Source organism: Ambystoma mexicanum, chromosome 13, assembly GCF_040938575.1.
Source record: "Ambystoma mexicanum isolate Mex_15411 chromosome 13, UKY_AmexF1_1, whole genome shotgun sequence".
Lineage (NCBI taxonomy): Eukaryota > Metazoa > Chordata > Amphibia > Caudata > Ambystomatidae > Ambystoma > Ambystoma mexicanum.
Window position 1 is genome coordinate 240,585,727 of NC_090938.1, and position 20,865 is coordinate 240,606,591.

A 20,865-nucleotide genomic window follows, 5' to 3' on the forward strand; every position below is an offset into this window, starting at 1 on the left:
CTAAGGCTTAAGGGTGCTGACAAACAAGTAGCATATTCAAACTAACAAATCGACAAAAAGAAGTGCAAAAGTAGGATAGAGTTCGGAAAGCCAGCAGATGTTTAATTAAATAGGTGTGTCTTCAGTCCTTTTCTGAAAACACAAATGGAATTTTCCACTCTCAGTTTAAGGGGCAGATCAGTCCAAGCCACGGGAGCTGCAGAAAAAAAGGCACAGGCCTTGGTTGCGATAATCTACATGCTGGGACAATAAACTGAGATTGATTGTTGGATCTGAGATTATGTTTACTCACTTTAGGCCTTAATTCCTCATTGAGATAGATGGGGCCAGACATTTTCAAACAATTAAAAGAGATAGATAGGAGCTGAAAGAGAATTAATTTCTTAATAGGGAGCCAGTGAAGTTCCCTTCTCACCTCAGAGATATGGTCTGACCTTTTCTTGTGCATAACAACCTTGACAGCGTTGTTCTGCACCACCTGCAGTCTATTCAGTTCACAGTTTGGGAGACCAGTCAACAAGCTACTACAATAGTCTATCCTGGAGCTTATCAGAGCTCTTGCTAGCATTTCCCTACTGGTTTGTGAAAGAAAAGGGCGGGCATGTGAAAGCAATTTAATATAATAGGAGGACGAAGCCACCAAGCTACCGACCTGTGCTTTCATGTTAAGGTTACTGTCAAAATAGATACCCAGAGTCTTGACTTTTGTCTTGACCACAATAACACATTCATCCATTACCAATTTGGAATTTTTGTCTTCAAGTTTAGGAATCTTGGGAACAGTGCCCACAATCATAAACTCTGTCTTGCTTGTGTTAAGAGCCAATCCATTGGAACACATCCAACTTTGAATGAGCAGGTAGATTCTGTTGATGTTAAACGTCATCATCTAAAAAGACACCAGTGATAGGTATGATGCACTGAGTATCGTCTGCGTATTTTGTAAACTCTATGTTATTACTGTCCAGAAAATCAAGGAAAGGCACAGTAAAGATGTTATAAAAATGGGAGAGAGACAGGCTCGCTGAGGGACGCCTTGAGTCAGCTCCTTGATGTTAGCATCTGCCAGATTGCTGGTCATTCTCCAATGGCGATCTTTCAAAAAAGAGGTAACCCAATCAGTCGCCAATGCTGAGAAACCCGCCACCTCCCTCAGCCTGGAGACCAATACAGCATGGTCTACCAGGTCGAAGGCGGCGGATAGGTCCAATAGCATCAGCATGCTGGGGTAGCTCAAAGTACTCCGTAATTGCCTCAGACAATGCTTCTGCAAAGAAGTGGTCCTTCCAGAGCGTTTCATTACATTGCCAGCTACCCTCCGGTCTATAGAGCCCTCTGATGTCCAGTGTCATGTGCACCATGTCATGGTCGGTCCAACCCACCGGACTAATTTCGCTACTCATCACCCTTGTTCCTTGGTCCCTGTTCAAGAGTAGGTAATCGATTCTGGTGTATGTTTTGTGCGGGTTAGGAAAAAAGGTGTATCCTTCCTCCCGTGGGTGCTGCTGTCTCCATACGCTTTTATCGCACGTCCCAGGTGCCCCGGTCTGTCCTTCCCATCCCCTTGTGTGTCACTTCCCTCAGTTCTCCTATCCCATTTTTCATCAGCCCAGGAGTTAAAGTCCCCTCCAATAATGTACACATCAGCATCGAGCTCTTGTATTGCATCGAATGCCCTGGATAGAAAGTGCGACTGTCCCAGATTGGGTGCATACATCGCTGCCAGCACCACTCTCGCTCCCTCCAATGACCCCTGTAGTATCAGCAACCTTCCCTCGAATAAGCCGGTGGTTTTGCAATCCCGCAGTTTACATTGTCTGTGTAGCCTTATTCCAACCCCAACCCCCTCTCTTGGAGCTCCCCGATGCCCAGTGGACTTGTCCAATTCCAGCCCCACTTAACACCCGCTCTTCTCCTTGTATCATTCGTGTTTCTTGCAAGAAAAGGACATCCAGAGACGATTTGCGAAACTCTATGGCAACCAGGGATCTCTTCATAGGGGAGTTTAGGTTTAGGCCCTTTACATTTAGTGTACCCACCACCAGACCCTTTTCAGCTTCCTCTCTCCCCATTTCGAATGCATCTCCTTGCCAACCATTTTTCCTCGGTGACCTAATAAGTGACTCTAACCTTCCTTCCTCTCCTATGTTTTGGGAGCTATACCGCTCATAGCTGCTGCCGTTGCCCCCGGAACCATTCCAATTACAATAACCCCTCAACAACATTGTAACTGTTTGCAAATGTAAAATGCAAATGTAACTAAAAGTTTTGGAGACGTCCTCTCTCCTACTGAGGGCCACTCTGGAGCAGAGAATCTCGCTCCCCTCCGGCAATCCTTAATCATTTTTGCGCTTTCTTACTGGAGTAAATTTCATCACTTCCTCTCTACTCTTGGCTTCCCACGCGGGTCACTGTCCCGCGGTTGTTCCGGCATTTTGGGTGTCTTGCGTGGCGATGGACCAGCCGCACATATTTTCTGCCCGTTTGTCCTCTCCTCCTTCTCTGCGGACGGGGTTCCATGCGTGGCTCGTTTCTTTCCATGTGTGGCCCGTCGGGACCTCTCATTTCCATATCCGCACCCGCCATGAGATGACTTAGGGCTTGTTCTGCCTCTTCTGCGGAGGTTATACAGTAGCCCACTGAGTTAACCTCGAATTGCAATGAGAACGGGTATCCCCACCTGTATCTGATACCTTTCTCTTGGAGCCACTTTGTGAGGGGCCTACAGGCTCTGCGCCTTGAGAGTGTGAGGTTGGACAAGTCTTGATATATTGTCACTTTGGATCCCTCAAAGTCCAGCTCCCTCCATTGCTTTGCCCTATTTAGCACTTCGGTCTTGTCCTTGTAGCTCAGGAACCTAGCCACTATGGAGCGGCCTACCTCCTCTTTGCACCACTTTCCAGATTACTTCCTCTTCTTGAAGCTCCAGTTCGGTCTTTCTGGCATCGAGTCTCATACAACCATGTAGGCATTCATTTGATTATTCTCTAGGCCCTCCACTTTGCTTTCTTCAGCTGTCATCCTATTTGTCAGGTCAGTGAGTGAGGCCTGCATATCTCTCCTGAGGGTCTTTATTTCTGCCAGTATATGTCCTCTTTCATCGAGAATTGGAACATGTCTGCTTCCGTCATTATTTTCCTCTCCGGTGCCTTCCCTGCTGCTCCTACTGCCTTCCCTCGTTGTGGGGTTGCACTGTTCGTCGCTCTCGCATTGGAGGCTGGGACTTTTCTGTTGCTGCAGCCCACTTGTGGAACGACTTGCCGCAACCATTAAAAAATGTGCCTAATCATTTTACGTTTAGAAAAGCCCTGAAGACCTACTTGTTCTAGATGGGACTGGCCAGTCTGCTCTTCCTCCCTCTCAGCGCCATGATACCCTTGGGTGACCGTGCGCTTTACACGTTTTCATAACATGACATGGAGGAGATGTGTGGTGTGTGTTAAACCCGATGAATGAAACACTGGTCAGGCAGGTGACCTGTGGTTCCCATGCAGGAGCAGAGACCCTGGCCATCAAGGTTGAATCTAATCTCGAAAACATGATAAACCCCTGAGATATCAAGATAAGCAGATCCATCTTGCTGCCTAAGCCGTTGCATGACCAAGAGAGGAAAAAGTTGGGTCTCAAATCCTGCTTGACATGAGAGTGGCTGATGAGGTCAGCTCGCCCAGAGGAAGAGAAGAGAGCCAACAGTACAGCATCATTTAGAATGAGTAACGCATGCAGAATTGAGTGCGCTGGTTCTCAGATGGTGAAGCACTTTCTTCACTCATGCAATCAGCCATTTCCTCTTGCCCCTGTGTCTGCCCTCTATGTCAATGCAACTATGATCCTATTTGCAGTGGTTCAAGAGGAATTTTACAGCTACTCAGAGTGATGAACCACCAATGTGTGCAGGTATTTCATATGCCAGTACCTATCCGTAGCACAGTCGCATGTGCTGTGTTGAGTTGCGTATTCATTCCAACGCCAACCTCATTGTGGCTGCACTTCTTTTAAGCATGCAGATCTGGAGCCGTGTCCATGCGCAGCTGTATTGTATACTGCACATTGTCCTCTTTGAAGTAATGAAACCATCTCGGGGCACTGCGCGTTCTGTTAAGAATCGTGAACCTACACACATGTGCTATTCATAAATATATTCCCCACTTCTAAAGGGACAGACTTAATTTACCACTTTATGTGCATAGTATAAATTGCAAAAGACGGCAATGCATCCACCTCAGGTCTTACACATGTGTTCCTGCGCGGATGTTAACGCAGAAGCAGGTCTTTTTTTCAGTGCCGCCATTTTGGGGGCTACGTTATTGTGACCCAAAAGAAATAATGCGAACAAACGACGGTTGCTAGGGTGCCGCCGTAAGGAAAAAAATGACAGGGGTCACAGGGAGTGTGCACTTTGAAAGGACATCGCCGTACCCGCACCATGGAGTGCACAATAAGCATGCCTGTGAAAGCCGGAAGAGCAGCTTGCACAGAACCTAGAAAACAAGCATGTGGGGCAGCAGTGGCAGGGAGAGGAAGGGGTAGAGAAGGAAGTGTGTGCCCCAAAGTTTAGAGAATGCTGGTAGCAAGAAGAGGGGCGGCCGAAGGAAAATGAGGTGGGCGGAGTCCTGTTCCACAGAAAAGCGCTCCACAGAAACAGGACCCGAACCCTTAAAGCTGTGCGGGTTATACCACTTGCTCAGTTTCACGCATTCATTGGCACCTTGCTGCAACTATCTATTTTAGAATTTTATATACTGTGTCCCTGTTGTCCCGTACAACCTGCTGGCAATGGCTACACATGACGAGGGGGAGAGACCTGCAGGTTACTCTCACGGCTACTTAACAGAGGTAAGGCAGGCACAGCTATACTTTCAGAAAAAGACGAAGCTGGCTTACTACAAACTAAGATGGATGAAATCATGGAAGGGTTCTTGACGTTTTATGAGAAACGTTATGCTAAAAGAAAAGTGAAGTCTGATGACATGGTCAGTGCCTATTTGGTGAAGAGCCCTTTACAACTGTTAACCTCTGAAGTTAGATGGAGTTTGGAAATACCCCTTACGTTACAGGTTATCATAGATGTCATAACAGACTTGCCGTTTGCAAAAGCAGTGACTGCTGGATTTTACAAGGAACATGCAGTTATGCTGGTGCCCGCATTTTTAGCTGTTTGGGAGAAGGCATATGCAAAGGGTTCAGGGTGAAAGTCATAACCTTACTTTTTAAGCCAGAGAAACCACCTGCTAAATGTGGGTCATACAAAACCCAATACTGAATGCAGATGTTTAAATGGTTTAAAAAGCCTTAGCTAACCGATCACTGCCTCATATGTTATCCCTTACATACATGTGGACCAAGCAGGAAGATCAACCGTGTGTAACCTTTGTTGCCTATTTGGTAGGATGGCATGGATCACCCCTAAATTGCAAGAGGTTGCTGCAACACAAGGTGCTGAAAAAGCATTCAACTCTGTTTCATGCAAGTTTCTCTTCCATGCTATGCAGTGTATGGGCTTTGGAAGCTGCATCATTAACAGCTTTAAACGTCTGTATGCAAATCCGACTGTTAGAATCCTCACTAATGGCATTAATCTCTCTTGACCATTTACATAGGAAATAGGTACCAGGCAGGGAGGCCCTTTTTTGCCCCTCATCTTTGCCTTCACAATGGAGCCTTTGGCTGAGCTTGTAAGGACATGCCAGGCTCACAGTAGCTTGGCCTTGGGGGTAAGGGGTGATAGAACCATAATATCGATTTAGTTGCTGTGTTGCTTTACTTCAAGGATCCTTGACTTATAATGGAGGAAGTAGTGACATACTGGGGTTATTCAGATCTAAATATAAATTGGGCAAAGTGAAAATCCGATCTGTTCCCTCTAAATGGGGGGACCGTCTGTGCCTGTAGACATCGGACAGTATAGATGGTTACAAATGGATATTCAATATTTGGGTATCAACATGCGTAGCGGAGCAAACAAACTCATAGATCGAAATCAGGGGTGTACCTTCAAGACTTTGAGGTTAAACGATCACACACTGGAAAACCTTCCTATATTGTGTTGTATGGCAGGATCTCAGACATGTTAATGTTAATGTTAAAGGCCATTTGTACCGCGCACTATCACCACCGGAGTGGTCCCCTGGCGCTCTGGCAGCTCTGAAAGAGGGAGGGGGAGGTGGGTTAGTGGGTGGAGGCTGGAAAAGTGCAAGATTGCAGTGATGGGCTGTTGGCAGCCTCAGCTCGGTGGTTCCGTCGGCTGGGCCTGGGGTGTATGCGGCCGGTAGTCGTTGTGTGCTGATGTGCGAGTCTATGTGCGTTTTTTGTTTTGTTGTTGCAGTGTAGTGAAGTTAGTGCGGTTTGTTGTGCTGGAGGTTTGTGGTTGTGTTTGGTTTGGAGTTTGAGAGGTGTATGCAGAGAAGGAAATTGTTAGTGGTATTGGTTAGTTGGTATCTCTATCCTGGATTGACCGGTTGGGCTCGTGTAATCTTACAGCTAGGGCTTACTTCCTTGATGTAGTCAGGGCATCAAAGCCCTGCTAGGTTTGAGAGACAGGTCTATTAATGCAGTCTGAATATGATACAATGTAATATGGAGACGGAACCCTAATACACGAGAGACCTGTATAGTGAAAATGCTTATTGTCGCAGAGCTACTTTCGTTTTTCCAAAACATCCAGGTGTGGCCGAGGGAGGCAATTCTTTAAGAAAGTAGGAACGTGGCTAATTCCATTTGCTTGGACGAATGGGCAGCCCAGGTTGCTATGGGACCGATTTGTGCCCAGGGTCGACCTGAGCCATACAATTGTCTCGGGCACCAATGAAAAAGTGGCCCACTGTTGCAAATGGCACTTCCTTCCTTTTGTGACAGACTGTTTGAATAGTACACAAGGGGGAGTATAATGTTGCTTTGTGATGCAAATTGTGCAATTTAAAGAATATTTATTCAGCAACAATGGTCAAAACTACTAGCCGCATAGTGAAGTAACTCATCACCCTCTCCCACATTGGCCAAAAACGTGTCCCACTTTGACCAAAAAAATGGGCCTATACTAGCTACTAGCATTTTTGGTTCGGCATTGCCCTATTGCTCTATAGGTGGGTCCAAGTCTGTTTGTTCCCCCATGTGTCTCCTTCTGATATGGAGTTGTATTTTTTGGAAGCCCAACCACATTTCTCATTGCATTGGTTTGCCCTCTTTCCATCCCTCCCACATGCCGAGAAAAAGCAACACTTTATCCACAATCGTTGACTTCATATATATCAGACTATTACCGCCCACTTGTGATGTTGACCCTAAGAGAGTGTGAGAAAAGCAGGAATGGAATATCTGGGTAACATTTTCTCAAGGGGAGCAGGGGAGTGTATGTGTTTTCACAGTGTATCCAGGAGAAGATTGGCATGGAGGCGATTATGTAAATGCAAAATCATAAGGTACGAGATACCTTTAAAAATTGGAACAAAAACGATCCCTTAGAACTGCCACCGTGCCCTTTATTGCGCTATGGGTTGCAGGAATGTGGTGTCTTCAATATATCAGTAAGCACAAACACCGGATAAGAGCTCTCACACAAGACGCCTCAAACAATACAAATTCGATTTTTGACACTAAGCAGTACAGAAAAAACCCTAACATATCACTGGCTCGGCAACCCCACAGTGCAGCACGGCGCTGACACACAAGAACAGTTTAAAAGAGAACTTACCTGACAGAGAGTGGAGTCCGGTGGTCCAGACTGACAGTGACTCAACTTAGCTCAGGCCCCGGCACTGCCCGAACGATCATGGCACTTTAAGCTGCAGGCAGACACTACCAAGCCTTGGTGCGCAGGACAGAGCCGAGTCACGTGACGGCCCATCTCAGATTTTGATTGATGACAAAGGCGTGTGCCTGCCCAGGCGCATGCCTCTGTCATCAATCAAAATGTGAGATGGGCCGTCACACTCCCAGTGCTCTGCGGCCTCAGGCACAGGCCTGAAAATCCGTAGTGCAGCCACAAAAGTCGGCAGGCGGTAGGACTGCTTAAAAAGCGGTATCCTACCGCCTAAATCGGTAGGGTTGGCAAGTATGTCTTTGCAACACTGGCGGTCATCTCGCCTCAACCTCCTAAATATTAGGGAAATCAAGCACCTCCTTCCCTTCAACACCACCAAGCATCTCTCAACCACTCTTTTCTTCTCTAAACTGGAACACTGTGCCAGCATCCTCTTTGGTCTCGTCAACTATGCTTTCTGTTCTCTCAACGAGATCATTAACTTTGCTACCAGGACTCTCTTTGAACTCCCTCACTTCACACCTACTTCCTTGTACTCTCACCAGGCTGAAGGACTGATGGTGCAAAACAGGGCAAGATTTAAAGTTCTTTTCCTGGTTCATCTATCCACGGTAAGGCACCACTGCATCATCCTCCTCTATCCAACTCTATAAGCCTTCTCGTAATCTTCGCTCTGCCTCCTCGACTACCCTTGTGGACCATCGCCCTATCTGTGCTTCCTTTTGCGTCCGCTCTTTGTCTCTTCTTGCTCCACTTGCATGGAATTCTCTTCCCCCAGACATCTGAGAAACAGTGCACACAGATTTGTTCAAAGCCAAACCAAAAGCCTACCTCCTATTCTCTGAGTTACCCTCTTAACCTACCTCTCATCTACCTGCTAGGTAACAGTTTTCCCTCGTCTCTAGTCTGCCTCAGTCACTCACTTTCCCAGCCTCTAATCTAGCACTTCACCCATCATGGTCACGTCCTGAGCACGGCTGGCCATATCGCTTACCTGCACTTAAAAATGCTGGTTCCCAAATAAAGAGTGCCTTGTGGTCTCAAAAAGGGGGTTGACAGGGACAGGATTCCTGGGCTAATACTTGTGGTAGGGGTCGTTTAGCTGTGGGCATGAATTGGGGTTAGTTGGGTGCGCCAACTGGTTTCATGTCTCAGTGCTCCCATGAGGGGGAGAGCATTGGGGGCAGGGGGGTCATTTACTCCCATGAAGTGAGGGATTCACAGGGGCCAAGACCTGTTGTGAGAGCCATTTCAAGTTTGTGAGAAACTCTCTCCACAATCCTATATTCCTGCATAATCGTCAATTGTGACAGGTAGTATGGTGTTAACACTTGAATGCATGACTATGTAAACATACTCTCTATAAACAATAGGCAACACAAATATAAAGACAAATGTAAAAATCACAACACATTAGTGATGCTGTTAGAGTTACAGGAACGAGGTAAATGTATTGCACAATATATAGATAACGTGATGAATTATATAAACACAGCATGTGGGATTGGCTGCCTGCTGCCCTAAAAACTAGTAATCCCAATCCATCCTGATTATGACACCAAATTCACAGTGATTTCATGGGATACTCCGGGGCATACCTATTATATAGATAATGGTCCATTTTATGGTTTTCTTAATATTGTCATCAGTAAGTTGGGAGACAGGAGCCATAGGTTTTCATGGAGGGAATACAATATATGATTATGTGCTCAAAGGGCCCAGAGGGCGACTGAAGGGGGGATTGTTGATTTGTGTTAAGAAGGACAAATTCCATCATATTAGTAGGGCTGGCCACTGATCTAAGCATAGAGCAAGGATATACGCAACTACTAGTTATTAACATAGATACTCCCCTGCCCCCCTCGTGGTATACAACATCATCTGGTACAACTACTGAATTGTGTATGGCCGTTTCTGCCTGACTAGAGCTCTGAAGAAGACTTGCTGCTTTTTTGTTTTTGACATCAGTGCCCAGACACGATTAATTTCGTCAGGTGCGCGGTATAAATAAAAGCAAATCAAATCACATACCAACAAGGTTACCGTTGTATTGGAGGATATACCTGATCAAGCTGAGCTTGTAAACCATTACACCTTCATATTGATAGGACCACATCTTAATAAGCAAAATACTTCTGTGGACTCTGGTTCACCCAAAGTACACTGTCAGTTTCCAGATGTAAACATTACAACAATGAATGTCTTACACAAACTTGTGAAAAGATGTTTGAGATTTTAGGAGCTATGCACTTGCACTTGCTTGTTGGCAGATGGGCTGGTGACACTCCTGGACAGTATACTGAAGTCACGACAACTACTGTGTCATCCATCGCCTATACATTTCTGACAAGTAGGAGTTGTAGCACAATGGACTTCATGAATATAATTCCCAATGTGGAAAGTGACTGCTTTCCATTAAAATTAATGTGGACCTCAACTCTAAATGATGGAGAGCTTTATGATAGGGCTCTCCCTGTGTATACATAACAGCGGCAACAGAACTAAATGGCACAACACAAATCTGATGATGCTAGCTAATAGAATGAATAAGCCAGAGACAAATTGGCTAGTAATTATAATGTTACACAATACATGGGTTGTATAAAATGAGTAAATGCCCACGATAAACCTAAAGATTCATTAACATATGTAGACAAGAGCAGTAAGGACGCTGGGTACTTGCCAGGGGCGGATCAGATGATTTGTAAGCATGAAAAGGACCCTATTCTACTCAGAGAAAGAGACACTTTTGGTTTATAGTCATAATGTCGACAACAAAAATGTCGACAGTCAAAAAGTCGAAAAAAAAATGTCGAAAAAAAAAATGTCGACTTTTTTTTTCAATGCATTTTTTTTTCGAAATGGGGGGGTTCCCTCCCAGCCCCCCTTTTTTATTTTTTTTTATTTTTCCCTTTTTTTTTACTCCCGAACCCCTAAAATAAATATATAATTAAAAAAAACGAAAGTCGACATTTTTTTTTTCGACATTATTTTGTCGACATTTTTGTCTGTCGACATTTTTTTTTCGACATTATGACTCCCCACCGACACTTTTAATGAAGGAATGAAGGAATTTTACTCTAATAAATCTTTAAAGGCATAGTTTGCAGCTTGTAAGTAACAAACAAACGTATAAAGGATCATATATCGATATGTAGACTTGTATTTATATATTCAGTGAAAAAACATTGTTAAAGGGAAGTTATGGTTAAATTGCACTAATAAAACCCTATGAAATTTAGTGAAAAATCATTGTTAAAGGTATGTTATGGTTACAAGTAAAACCGAAAACCCATAGAAATTCGCCAGTTATGGTAAGCTAAGCAACCATAATGCGCGCCACCACCGGGCACAGATAGCACTAACATCCAGGACATCAAAGATGACATCATGTTCTACTATGCTAATGGAAATAATGGACCTTTTATACTAGAGAAAAAGAAAAAAGCACAGAAACAATTTTCTGTCCCAAATACTTTTCTCTAGCATACAATAAGGATCATAATCCATGCACCTTCATGACTATCCAAGGTCTCCACAGTCCCCTCTTCAGGCCATGCATCATTAAAAAACACAGATTGCATGTACACACCATCGCAACAGACATTGCGTGCTCGCAAACAGTCACACATCAATCCACCAATCAGTTCAGAAAACTCTACATATAACCCTGTCAACATATTAAACTTCCACACACCAACTGCCACTTAAGAATGTTCTAGAAATCTTTTGCATCTGTATTTCCCTTGCGTATCCCAAAACATTGTACTCACTGCTACTATAAATGCACATGTGTATTGTGCAATAAGAGAAGTGCATGAATGGAAAGGGGAGTAGGGATTGCCAGGTGCTGATTGGAGCCCAGCAGGAAAGTGCTAAGACATATCAAGGTGGGAGGCCACTGGCTAATTGCTGGGGCGCAGGAGTCCCAAGTGTAGGCTACTCAGCCACCAGGCGTTAGACCCGCAAGGGCAGTGCTGAAGTGGGGAGGGTGGGGGGACTGGCATCGACTAAATATAGGACCTGAAACCTGTGAGGTTCATGAGGGACCAGGCCACCAGCCTCAGTGACAGTGGTATGAGTTAGCAGGGAAGGGATTAAGTAGAAGAGGAAAACCGAGTTTTCAGATGTTTCCGGGACTTAAGGAAGACCAGCTGAAGTATAAGAGGAGCAGGAAGGCTGTTCCAAGGGGAAGCACCGGACAAAGTGAGTGAAATGCCTCCCGCTCTCTGTTTCAAAAAGCATTTAACAAGCAGAGGATGGAGTTAGAGAAGCGCAGGGCTCTAGCAGGGCAGTATTTAAGGAGACAAAGTTGGAGATATTGTAGTCCCAGGCACCAAAAAGCATTGTCAATGATGCAGATGATCTTGAATTTCATCCTTGCAACCACCAGGAGACAATGTACACATTTTAGGGCTGCAGCGATATAATCCCTGGGATTCAGGCCAAGGATTAGTCTTGCCGCCCTATTCTAGATTAGCCAACGGGGTCATTGCCAACAAAGGGGCGGTTAAGGAAGAGGCTGTTGCAGTAGTCTTGCCTACAGAGGACCAGGGCTCTAGATACATTGAGTTTGTGGGAGAAGTTAAGGAACGGTAGAATGCCAGTAAGGAGGTGAAGCTGAAAGTGGGCTTTTTTTACAAGCTCCAAAATGTAAGGAGTAAATGATAGAGAGGACGTAAAGATTACCACAAGGTTTTTGGCATCACAGGATGGTGAGAGTAGAGGGACCAAACAGGGTGGCTGGAGGGTAGGAGAAAAACAGGGCACAACTGTCACAATAAGAAATATCTCACTCTTACTGGCATTGAGACAGAGATTGTTAGCCGCACACAATGCATTGATGGCGGTCAAACAATCAGGGGAAAAAAACAAGGAAAAGACATTTTCTTTTTTTTATTAAAAAGAAAATGTTTTTAGTACACAAGGTACGTTGACAAATTATTCTCAAAGTCACCATAGTTGTGTGCTATCACAAAGTAAAAACAAGATGTTTCACAAATTCAAATCATTAGCACACACGGGACTATGCAAGTATGCAAAGCAATTCAAATCATTAACAACACCTGTATGGATACCAGTACATATGTTTTCGTTGTTCAACTTAACTGGAGAATCCCAAGCCCCACTCTCTTGGTCCTAGGGTTCCCAAGGTATTGATCTCTATTACCATTCTTACTGACCCAGAGAGAGGAAATCTGTGACCCTCCCCTTCCACCACCCACTTCAGTACCCAAGGCCTGTCCCTATGGGTAAAACAGGCTCTACCACATATCCAAAAGAGACTCTGCCTCATGGCGGCCCCCTTCCATCTCCTGTTCCAGGTTTGAAAAAATGATAATCAAGAACTTTACCAGGGTCAGAGTAAGGGAAAGGTCAGTGGTAGTTTTTAGTTTATGCCATAGGTCAGGTGCTATGAGAACTGTCGGGGAATTGATAAAGGGGTGAAATTAGCAATTCTCTGTTTCATTACCCTCGGGCAATGCATCACTAGATGGTGCAGCGACTCCCGACCCGTACCGCACAATCTGCATCGTCTAAGCTCCACAAGAAGCCCCAGTTTGGGCCCTACCACATCCAGAGTGGGCAAACAGTCCAATCTGAATTTCAGATACCAAGCTCGGTAACCTAGATTTTAATAACGCCATCAGAAACTGGGCCCTTCAAATCCAACTGTACCATAAAACCATGGCATCTCTTCCTTAATTTGTGTAGAAATGGGTTGGATTCCTTACCCATTGTCATTATTAAGTAACAGTTGATGTGTGGACGTTCCGCTCTTACCATTTGATATATAGGGAGAGACATTGCTTCATTACGTGGGCCCACCAAGACACCAGACCCAATTCCAGTCTAATTAGACTCACTGGGACTGAGGTTCGAAGTCCCAAAACTCTTTTAAAATTCTTCCTTCTGGTATGTCTAGGAATTTCTTACTCAAATCTTGGGTCAGTTAGGCTCCATACAAAAAGATGGCTGAGACCTTGGCCCTGTAAAACTAAATAAGGGGCAGGAGGGAGAATTCACATAGTCTGGTCTTTACTGCTTTGGCGAGGGACAAACTGGCCCCCACCTTCTCTTCCATTTTTGCTTCTGCCACTAATCGTTTGTGTTTGTAACTTTATTCCATTTCCCCACCCTAATGAGGCCCTCTTTCTGCCACCAAATAACCCTAATGTGTTTTCCAGACCTTTTTCTCACTGCTCCGCGGTCTGCAGAGTTGTCCGTGGTCTTGCAGCACATGCAAACCCCTTTTTCACCTATAGAAACAGCTCCATGTCAATTTTATTCCACTTCCCCACCCTTTCCAGGCCCTCTTTCAACCACCAAATAAACCCAAATGTGTTTTCCAGACGTTTTTCTCGCTGGGGTATCCATGGACAACGGTGGCTGTCGGCGAATCCAATATGACGCACCACACGTTTTTCACCATCCAATCAGCTGGTGCTTACGATGTCCGTGAACTGCACGCCAACCCTCGATTGGCCGAGACGTTTCTGCGGACTCCGAATCAGGAAGGGAGTCCGCGGGCCACACCCAGATATCACTCATTTTCTTTTAACTACTTTTTGCACATTTTTAAAAAATCTACTGGATGAATTTACACCAAATTTACAAAAGCATGCTTTCGGGACCAAGCTGCTGCTCCTAGGGCAAATTGGGTGAAAATCCATCCAGCGGTTTGTGCTGTATACGCGAGCACATTTTCTTTCCATTGTGTAAATGAGGATTCCCACAAGTCTTGTGACTCCCCTATAACTTTGCCCCCCCTGGACAAAACCGCACCAAACTTTGCAGAATCATTCCGAGGGAGCCATATACCATTTTTTTTGCAAAGTTTGGTGAGGATTTGTCCAACAGTGCCAAAGTTACAAGCAACCCAAAAAGTGCTTTAAGAGTTGAACAACTTCACCATAACTACAGGGCCGCTACCGCAGACCCTGTAATGTGTGTGTGTGTGTGTGTGTGTACAGGGGTATGGGAGCAGGCAGGTGGGAGAAGTGAGTTGGAGATAGTACCCCCCCACAAAAAAATAAACAGATTGTATTTAGTTTGCCCGCATGTAGCTGACTAAATGATAGTCTACCAACAATACACAGTCCCTGTTCAGAGATGATAGAGATCATAAAAATGAGGATACTAGGCAATGTTGCCTAAAGATAAATGGAACCAGTGCTCCTCAAACCTTAAGCAGTTATGTTTCTTCAGAGAAATGGGAAGCCTGAATTAGTAAATTATATGTTAAAGTATGGCTACTATAGACAGCCACATGCGCAATGGATATACAGAGTAACCTCCACTCTCTAAAGCCGTTGTATAGGATTGTCATGTACCCCACACAGGTGTGACACTTCTAGGGTATCTTCCCATAGGCTGTCTGTTGCTGTTCCAGGTCGTTGTGGTCAGTCTAGTTTTCTCCTGAGAGTTCGTATTGTGTGTGTGGGGTATGGCTGTTCTGAAGGACTGCATCCTGTATGCTGTGGGATTCTGTCAAGAGGAGTGTGCCCCATATGGCATGTAGCTGTGCCAGAGGATTGAGCTTGTGATCTTAGGTGCGTCTGAAGGAACCCTGTAGTGTATGCATTGGTTTCCACTCATAAGATATTTCCAGTTTCCCTTTAGTGGGGGAGCACCCTTTTGTCTCAGTAAGAACTACAATATCATTCTTAGGCAACATAGGTGTCCCCTCCCTGGGTAAGGGTTTTGGTATGTAAGGGTCGGAATGAAACACAGACTATTTATATTTGTATTGTGTTTATTATACAATGTTGGAAAAGCAGGAACCTTGCCCAACATGAAGCAAAAATACAATCGCAGAAACAAATATAAAAAATACAGTATACATAATAAAGTGTTATTACCTTCAAAAGAAGAATAAATAAAAGTATATTAGGTAGAGATAAAAAAAAAGCTGATGAAACAATGTTAAGGCTTTAGCACTGTAAGGATCCATACTTTGAATTCTCACGAGAATCTTCGCACAGGCAGGTTTCTCCGTTAAGAAGAAAAATTAGAAAACGTTCCTGATGTAATAGCAAGACACAATGGGCATGACATTCAAATATCGGATTAAAGGTTTTTGGGATTTTTTTAATATGGAGAACATTCAACCGGCACAATAACTGGATCTGAGTAAAAGCAGAAGTCCCATATAAAAGATAGTTTTGCATGTAAACAAATGGGTTTATGTAGAAAAAGAGGATGAAACAGAATCCAGCTAAGAAGAAACAGCATGTGGGCCCATAGAAGTGCTTTGGTGTGGCGCTCCAACATTCACACCATCCAATTTATAGTGATATTGCACTTGCAAACTGTGAAATGTTCCACACAAATTCTGAAATACTGCAGAAAAGGCCTTTCATTTGATATTTTGCTCATCTGCCACTGTTTTTCCTTAGCCTAAAGGACGAATAAATATATGATTCTGATATCATATGCTCACAGCACAGGTGTTCCAATGCCTCCCAATCATCATTTAAATTAAGGAATAACTTTAGTAGCAGCTTGTTGTCCAGCCGCGGGCAAAGTAAGGTAGTCAGGAATTGAGTTACCTAAGTTTAGTAACTAGATGTTACTATTTTAGTTATGCATTTATGCCACAAAATATATTTGCAAGTTTGTGCTGCAAAATTTCTTTTTCCTTGCTGCAAAATTTGAAAATGAGTGCCGCTATATCCTGCGGGCGTGAACATTGTGTACATATGGGCATCATTTTTGGCTATAAACACTACGTGTGCTGCATCACTAAAAATATCTTATGAGGGATAAGCGAATATTCGGGGCACAGCTCTAATGAGCAGGTCAATCCCCTATCAACATTGGAATCTTGTACAGGGAAGCCTGCATGGGGGAGGGTTGAGATGAAACTGGATCGTCCAAATTCACTAGAATATGTGACATTTGTGAGTGAATAAAAAAACCCAAGGATTTGACTTATCAAACTGGAGTTGGTGAAATTCAATCTATGGTCAGAAGACAGCTGACATTTCTGAAAAAATATTGGGCAGCTACAAATAATTTAACAAGAGGAACATCTTGTCAGGCAGTGGATATCCTCTACCGACAAACTGGTAGGCATAGGTGGGTATTGTTAGTTTACTGGTCATTGGCGAAATTGCCGGCAACCAGATCTTGTAGTGGCTTCATGTAAAGATTGAAATTATGGGAGACAGGATGGTCCCCTGGGGCACCCCACATGGCACAGTCACTAAAGGATTCTATTAGTATATTTTTAGATTTTCCGGTATGAAAATATTACAACCAATGCATCTCCCTGACCACATGCAGGGGTGACATGATAAAAAGCAGTGCTCCATGGTTGACTGTATTACAGGTTTTTGACAGAACTGCCATCTCGAGCTGACACATACCTTGACCATCCAACACAAAGTCTTAATACTACAAAGTGTTTGAATTCATACTCAATTGTCAGTGTAGTTCAGGTGCACGCAGATGTTCAAGTTATTATTTCAAGAAAGGGAAACATTGTACCTGGGTTAAAATGATCTAAGTAGGTATAAATGTGAAGTTCTTTATTTTAGTATATGAGCATTTTGCTCCATTTTTACATGTACAAGAAAAAATTCAATGGGAAAGCTGTGTGTTCCCAAATGTATGCAGGAATGAAAAAACAGAGCTAAACTTCTTTGAGAAGCTAAGCTGAAATAACATAAGAATAATCATTGTGCTGATGTGACTCAAGCAGGATGTTAAACCTAACCTTATCAATATCACAAAAAAGGAAATCCAGAGAAGTACTGAACAGTAGATCAGGCAAATAGTTGTAAGACATACTTTAGAGTCAATCTCGTCTCTAATTGTAGGCTTCGGCTCTAGACTATTCTGCTCCCTTCAGGAATGTTCATTTTAGTAATTCTGCACAGATCCTCTGCATTTGGAGCACTTACCATATATGCATCTTATTTCTGCATCCCCTCGTCGTTCTTTTATAAAGAACAGGACTAGGTCATTGCAAACCTCTCTTGTGAGATGCATCTTTGTCCTAAAGGGGACATGACTCTTTTCTTGTACTTCTCTTTTTCAATTCAGACCCATTTATACATTCCACGGTTAAGGTGGGGAGGGGGGTGGTATCAGAGATGATCACCTTTTCACCCCCTTACAATGGACCAATCTAAACACTTCTTTTCTCTGTGCTGAAAAGAAGCACCTGCACTGCTTTTCTGTTTAGTAATAAAAAGGTTACAAATACCACTGGTTGAAAATCTCAAATTCTTACCTGAGTCTCTGGGATGGAAACAAAAATAGGCAGATTTTCCATTTGGGAAATCCAACTCTTCTCTTTGCACCTACGAACAGGGTGGGTGGTAAAAACTGCAGTCATTGACGAACACTGCCATATTTGCTGTTAGCCCAAACTTGTAATTATCTTCTAAATATGGATAACTAAAGTCAACTCTTCTGTTTGGATCACTTTAAAGATTAGAACATTCTGGAGATTTGGGCTGAAAATGGACTGATCAGATTGATTACGAAATCCATTAGGCAATTGGACAAATCTGCAAAATGGACCAGATTGGAGAATTTAAAGGGATGGCGAATGGATTGACTTGTGGACTGCATGCATGTAAAAACTGAATCAGAATGGAGACGAGAATAGAATGCAAATGAGAGGCCTTTGGAGACTATTAGATGAAGGATGTATCAGAATGAAGATTGGAGCAGACTGGAGACTTGCTCAAAGTGGAAAATGGACTAAGATATAGATTCGATCAGATTGAAAATTGGATCAAATTGGGCATTGTACCGAATAAAAGTTAGTTGGGATAGAAATGATTGTGTCGTTTCCTAAGATTGCACGTGAGATCAGATTGGATATTAGAAAAGAAAGCAGGTTATTTCACACAGGTTTGGGTTTGATTAAAAAATATGAAGAGTTGGCACATTTTATGTCTTTGGTAAAGGTATCAGACTGAATATTGGGTCACAATTAAAACTGGAGCCTAGATCAGTTGGAAGTGTACATTATTTGGAAATTGGTCCACGTTAATAACTATATAAAATAAATTAACAAGGTTCATAGTAGAGGCTAAATTACATTAATAACTGCACAACTTCATATAATCAATACAATCAGATTAGAAACTGAAAACTGGGTCATGGTGTAGATTTCATCAAATTAAAGTTTAGCTATGCTGAGAGACTATGTGAGGCAGAACTCTATATTCTGTTATACTGTTTTCTGCAGCAGATAATTAAAACATGGAAGCCAGAGTCAAGCCATCATTTCTCTTCTTTTTATTTTTGTGTCAGTGAAAACCAACAGAGTGCAATTATACACTGTTGTTTGATTTAAGTGCTATTAAGACACTCTGGGATGGAAATGGGGCATTTGGGATGATTTGTGCAAATAAAGCATTATAAATCCTTATTGAAGGATGTTTTACTATAACAGGGAAGTGAGAGGGCACAGAGGGCTTGAATCAATTGCTCGATGATCCCTCATGGGCTGTAGTGTCAGTGAAATAGATATATAGTAGTATTTATAGGCAGAAAGCAGGTTAATGATCCCTTTATGTTACATGTGATCTCAGTAGAATATTGAGGCACGGTAAGGGTGTTGGTGAGTTAAAGATCCCCTACAGGTTATTCGTTTTGAGGTACACAGTGCAAAGAGCTAGAGTTAAGCGACAGCGTTGTCTTAGTGTTCAGGCAGATGATTTGATTGGAGGTGTCATAAGAAACCAGATGGCTGTAAAATGTTTACAGGAGACGTGATTGCCGATAGAAGTGGGGTTTAGGTCCCTCACCGGTTTTTGGTTTTCTGGAGAGGGAATTGGATACAGGGGCTTCAGGTGGGGGTTTAGACTCTTAGTGAGATGATCAGAAACATTGTTATGTTTTGGAGGGACCTTTCAGGTTCCTGGAAGGGTCTTGGGTGTAACAAATCTGGTGGAAAAGCTCAGATCGCTCACAATAAACATCTTTGAATAACCTGCAAGTCACAGGTTTTAATCCCAAAGGGGCTGACTCAGCCTTTATTCTTAGAACATTGACACATTGGGTACCATTGAGTTGGATAATTATAACATCCATGCTTAGGAGCAGGATACATTCTTCGCGAGGCACTGTGCAAACAATACAAATTATTATTATTATTAATATTATTATTATTAGAGAGGTGGCAGTGGTGCTGGGGGACTTAACATCTGAGCAATGACCCTTTATGTAAGCATTTTCCCCATAACCTAAGGCTTCCATGCTCCTAATTATGTGCACCTTGTGTTGGTCACAAAAAGCCTTCAGCTGGGGACCCCTCTGTGGATTATGTGTGTGGAGCCTCTTCTATGGATCCATAGGTCTTTGGTACATATCATTATAGAGATGCATCACTTTAATACTGGCATTGGCATAGTTACATTTCCAGGATGCTTTACCATCCCCATGGTACACACAGACGTTTCCAGGGCCAGCCAGCTTCTGTGTGAAACTTTGGAGGTGCATGTATGGCATTCATAAACATTAAAAAAAGTATTCCTTATAGGTCCAATGAACATCCATATTAGTTGACGGGGACAAAAGCACAAACCGGCTCTGTCCACCAGCAGGGATAACATCAGGCTTCATTCGTCCTCAGAAAGTGACAGGACATCATTCATTGACTGGCACAGATGATCAACGCACATGGCAACTCATAGTCTTGTGTGAAACATTTGTTGGCAGGTTGGCGTTGCCGACTTCTGCTGCGAGACCCATGAGCATCACAATCTTTCCAAAATGCCAGCCCTTCGTTTGGGGTGAGCTCTGGTCCTGAAACAGAGAGAGGAAATGGAGGGTGAGCAGCACTGCCACATTGTTGTTTAATGCCTGTGCCAATGTATCACAATGGGGGGGAGGTTATGGAGTACAGCTTGCCCATAGTATATGGGGGCCCCTGAAACATGCAGTTAACAGGAACTACACAGTTAATTCTAGGCAATAAATGCTGTTCTCATAGCACTGCACAGAGATTGTAGGCACCCACTGAGTTGTGATGAAAAACCATTGCAAGGGAAGAAATGGGACTGGTAGAAAGTACAAGAGAGACTGAAGTAGAGGGACACGCAGCACGGCTGTTGGAAACAAAATGAAGCACACAGGGCATG

At 43.5% G+C, this 20,865-nt stretch overlaps 1 protein-coding gene across 2 annotated transcripts in view; it reads right to left on the bottom strand.

Annotated features, from left to right (window-relative positions):
- Positions 1 to 15,497: 15,497 nt before the first annotated feature.
- Positions 15,498 to 20,865, bottom strand: part of ARHGEF40 (Rho guanine nucleotide exchange factor 40) — a 507,114-nt gene continuing 501,746 nt past the window's right edge. For both annotated transcript variants that reach the window (XM_069633711.1, XM_069633710.1), the window contains exon 24: positions 15,498 to 20,530. The gene's annotated coding sequence lies outside the window, so the exon portion shown is untranslated. The remainder of the gene's footprint in view (positions 20,531 to 20,865) is intronic.